This window comes from Notothenia rossii (assembly GCF_949606895.1).
Source record: "Notothenia rossii genome assembly, chromosome: 1".
In the NCBI taxonomy this organism is placed as follows: domain Eukaryota; kingdom Metazoa; phylum Chordata; class Actinopteri; order Perciformes; family Nototheniidae; genus Notothenia; species Notothenia rossii.
In genome coordinates this window covers 24,460,305-24,465,536 of record NC_136912.1, presented here as the reverse complement: position 1 = coordinate 24,465,536, position 5,232 = coordinate 24,460,305, and the positions used below count along the sequence as shown (strand labels likewise).

Genomic DNA, 5,232 nt, shown 5'->3' with positions numbered 1-5,232 from the left:
CGTTTTGGTAAGTTTTTAGGGAAATGTAATATTGCAACGTTGGGCATGGGTGGGAGCAGAATTTCTGTATTTCTAACACATTGTCTGAATAAATATGTTGAACAACTAAGGGTTCATTTGCAGGATTGATTGCTTACTTAGCCCTATATCAGTAGGCTATATAGCATGAATAATAATCACACATCAGTCCTATTTTTTTATGAATAGTCATTTATTAAATATGAATACAATGGTAGTCCTAAAAACAGTTCCTATCGTCGGAAAAGCAGAGATGGACGTCATACTTGGTGCATTGTGTGTTTGTACCCTTTACTGCAGTGTCTGCACCGTCCTCTCTTTGTCTTCACTGGAAAATGTGCCATTAGGTCCTTGCGTACATCCAGTGGAGGTTGTGATCTCTTGGATGGGGCCCTGTTTGGTGGACTCCCATCACCTGAGGTTGGTCTCTTCTGAGCATTCAACAGGCTCCTTGATGTCACTGTCGCTGCTGGGCTCCCGTTGCCTGAAGATGGTTGACCTCTCTTTGGTGTTTTCAGGGGAGTTGTGTTCACCTGATTATAACATAATCAATCAAGATACATGTCAAAAATACATTAGGATACAAGTCAAAAATATTACAGTGAAATATAAAAAAATATTACAAACGGCAAATAGCAGAAATGCATTCTTACCAGGATGAGAGAGGGTGGTAGATCGGCCTGAAGCTGTCTCCTGTTCAGGATCTCCTGCTTTGGCATCTTTAGAGCTTTGCACTCCCGCTTGTAGACGAACCAGGCGTTGATCACAGCAAGGATGATGGTGTGCCAGAAGATGCACGTACCAGCGTCAGGATTTCATGGGGAACTTGTATTTGGCCGTAAACGAGTCCAACAAATCCATACCTCCCATGTACTTGTTGTAAGTACCCACAATGTAAGATCTCTCAACTTCTACGTAGGTTTTGTTGGCTTTGTCCCAGCGTTGAATTCTCTGCACAGGGTCCAGCAAAGGATGACACAAGTGTGACCGCTCTGCTGTCATACTATTTGACAGCACAGATGTTGTGGTTGGCCTCCACTCGGATGTCAAAGCTTCCTCTTTCTTTTTTCTTCAAGCTCTTCTCCTCTTCAAAGTTACAGTTGGGTAAGCGCACCTGCCTGGCTGTTCCCGCATAATGAATCCCACAATCAAGGAGCTTCACTACCAATGGGACACAGGTGAAGTAGTTGTCTGCGTAGATCTTGTAGTTCTGACCTTCTGGAAGCGTGGAGGCAAGCTTCATCACAACATCACCTGACAATCCAAGTTCAGACTTGGCTCGTATCCCATTGACACTGCCTTGGTACACATCAAAGTCACGTCCTCTGATTCCATCTCAAACTCACTTTATCCGTTTTGGATGGCAGCAATCACATCCTGCACACTGAATCCAGGACCTCTCTTTGCTGGTGGCATTCTGAATGGAAAAAGTAATTAATACATAATGTATCAATAACACATATGCTTATTATATTGTAATGGATTACCTGAAGGAATAGATAGGGTGGTGGGACAAGTGTTCATTATGTCTGGATTAGCCTATTGTCATACTAAAAGGAATGCATGTACCACCCCCTTCCAGGTGTCCCGATGCAACAAGCATCTGAATCCTAGTTACATTGTACACTTGAGTCAACCTGGCTTAGCCTCATAATAAAAGCAATACCTACACCCATACATGCAGGTAAACCAGTTCAACAAGTCACACAATGCTGTCTGACTAATGATAACAGGCTAATTATCATACTAAAAGGGATACATCCAATTGTCCCAACACATTTTTAGAAACTGTTTCTGCCAGAACCAGAGTTAAATGTATTTTTGTAACTAATTAACTGATAAGATACAAGTAGAGTTTAAAATATTGCTACAGATATAATTTCACATACTTTTATCAGAAATAATGTATTAATTTATTCAATTCTGGTCTTAATTCAAAATCTTAACAGAGGACACATTTAGAACTTAGTTATAGTGAATGATCAAATACATTATATTTCTATTAGTGTTTTATTTCCATATGTGAACAGATAAGAAGGGTAATCTCCATGACAGGGACACATGCTATTTTGACTACTACACTGACCCAGTGTTGTAATATTGCAACAAAGACATAAGCTGCTCAAAATCTAATTTGATGAATGTATTCCACAATAACTAAATATGTACATGTTCTAGACATTGTAATAATCACAAAAAAAACATCAGATGTGTGTGAATACATAATATAAAAACATTTTTCATAATCCAAACTACATTTGTAATATTAAAATACAAAAAGAGTACCGGTACATCTCCTGGAGAGAACAAGATCAGCAGTTGCAAAACATCAAACAATACAACTGATCTTTCTTCTACCATAAACATTTTCAGCCACGTTTAACATTAAAGACAATGTAGTACCACGGGGGAAAATAATGCAGAAAGAATCAAGTTTAAGAAACTAAATCTAAAATCAATTAAACTGAACTTGATAAGATATTATTGAGTGGGGTAGATTCTCAGCCAAGTGCAGCAGAGTTGCTGTATTAATCTTCAGAATGGTGCAGGAATGTGACCAGTCATTACTTATTTCAAGGTCAATGTCAACAAAAAGCATAATATTGTAGTCTGGTTGCAAGCTTATTTGTGTGCCATTCCATTGTGTTAACAGTGGAAAAATATAATAACGATAGACTACTGAACAGATTTCACAGAAATGTGATCAAAAGTTAGGTAATGGGCCTTGGACAATCTGATTTGGTCGGTTGCAATCCTGTGTGGCTTTTTCAAAATACCTTTTTTTAGGCTCCAAACTCTTGATAAAATGTAATATTATTACATTTTATTTTGTATCAATAATATATGTAACCCTATCACATGAATATAGAGGAGTAAAAGAACGTGTGCTTCCACATTTCAGTAGAGTATAAGTATAAAATCGAAATACTCAGTAAAGTACAACTACCTTGAAGTTGTATTTAATTACAGTACTAGTACATGTGCACAGTTACCTCCCAACACTGGCAAAAAGGATAGACATCATTAAGCAAGGGACAGCAAAGTGTGCAAGGAAACAGAGCGCTGTAGAGGAGCTGCTCACTGTAGCAGAATGTCCTTCTCACCCCAGTGAATCATTGACTTCTGATTCAAGAGAGACTAACCCTGCCCTTTCCCCATTCCATCTCCCAACACTAACACGCACCACTGACACATGTCCTACCTTGGTCACCTGGGAGGACAGGGGAGAGGCGAACACGGACAAACATGGTCCGGGTGATAAACTGGGGCGGCTTTACACGGGAATCCTTGCTTTACATGATGGTCATCATCATAGACTGAACCTCTAGAGATCCTCAGTGAGAGCATTTCCAGGCTGTAAGCCAGGAAGAGCCTGTAAAGGGGGATAGTGAGAAAAAGAAATATGATATGATATATATCTTTAAAATGCTGGGATTATAGTAGTTAACCCCACTGTGCAGAGGTTATCATTACAAGGTCATCTGTTTTATCCCCTTTGTTTCTTTCAAATGTGTATGTCTTGTTCAGACACATATTTGCACATTAACACAGCTTGAAACATATCAAAGTGTCTTTATAAGGAACAGACAATACTCAGGAAGTTGAAATCATCAAGACAGAAAAATAAACCTTTAATCCATAACATTCTCATACTTGAAATGAACACCCGCTAACTTGCCAAATGGATCCAGAAGAATGCATCAATGCAGTGGTTTTAAGACCCAACTCCCCCTGGCCTAATCCTCAATTCCTATGAACACCATGTTCTGATGTGTATTACATATTCTGACTTGCTGTGAGGCTGCCTCTCTGTGGCTTTCTGGACTGTGGTGAAAAACAATAACTGCAAAATCATTCATAACAGTGGCCCAGGACCCGCCACCATAGTCTCTCAAAATCCTGTTGGAGACACAATGAGCAGTGATAAGGAGGTTATTGAGGGAAAACTCTTAATTAATCGCCTAAAAGGTGTAGAATAAGGCATTACAAAGTGCCTTATAATGACTAATAAGGAGCCAAAATCCACAAGTAGAATCAGAATCATCCCTTAATTGATACCCAGGTAATTGGATTATAAGTAGTAGTTATTATTAAAATGCACGTTGTTCTAAAGTCAATAATTAAGTAGAAATACGTTTATAACCAAATATATTACAATTAATATTATTTTCATTAATGCTAAAAACTAGAATATTGATCCAAATGAACAGTGTAATATAATATAATGCTGTGTAATCCCAAAGTGGTGTGAGTTTTCCACAGTTGAGGAATCAATACTACTAAAATGCATGCTAATTATCAACTATTCATTGGCTAATATGTGTTTGACAGCTAATAACTGTCTAGCCTAGTAGTTCACTTATATCAGAAAAATGAAAAAAGTTAACGAGTCAACAATCAAATCATTATAAAAAAAGAGCACCAGTAAATATTTTGAAAACAAGTGCATCTGGATAGAAGATATAAGATCTGTCAACACTGTCAATTCTCGGTCACATCAAACAAAACGGTGATCAAAATTATTGTCAGTTAAACTGCCACTGTCATGGAACTTTGCCAGTAGGGGTTACTATAGCAACATAATGTTGAACTGAGACAAACTGATGTTGATGTTCCCAGTTAAACCTGAAAACATCTCGCGTCGTCGCTCACATGTTTAAACAATTATGTAAAAAAGGTAGAGGAGGACATTGATTATAATGGAGGGTATTAATGATGCTAATGACAGCATCAGATATATCCACCCACATGCAGGCAGGTGGCACAGCAGTGTCGTGTTTGCTCACTGATGTTTTGTTTTTATTAAAGAGTGTCCATGTTACTAAACAGGATGATGCAAAAAATCATCATAGCAGAGAGTATGGTAATGGCCTTTATGTGAAATACGTGGCTGGCATTAATTGTTGTTTTTGCTACATCATATACTGTATATCTGTTCATAAATCATACATTATTTATAATTATAATGCCTTGATTTAGAAAAAGAAAAACAGGAACCATAATTGAACGATGCATATTTTGTATTTCATGTTGAAGTCACTTATTATAAAAAAGCAGTCTAAATCTAAGTCTAAAAAAAAAGAAATAATCTTTCTTTCATAGGCAGATGGCCGCACTGCCTACTTATACTACTACAGTACAACCTGCCCCCTTTTACTTTTATCTTTTCATAAATATCTGCCCATAGCAATTATCAAGAAGATTGTTTAAAAC

The 5,232-nt window shown here is 37.6% G+C and overlaps 1 long non-coding RNA gene across 1 annotated transcript; it reads right to left on the bottom strand.

Moving 5' to 3' along the window:
• Positions 1-279: 279 nt before the first annotated feature.
• Positions 280-3,681, bottom strand: LOC307022575. Its single transcript, XR_013803442.1, has 3 exons — positions 3,221-3,681; positions 672-1,435; positions 280-551 (listed from the first exon to the last, which is right to left on the bottom strand). It is a non-coding gene; the product is annotated as an uncharacterized lncRNA (long non-coding RNA).
• Between the last annotated feature and the right edge of the window lie 1,551 nt (positions 3,682-5,232).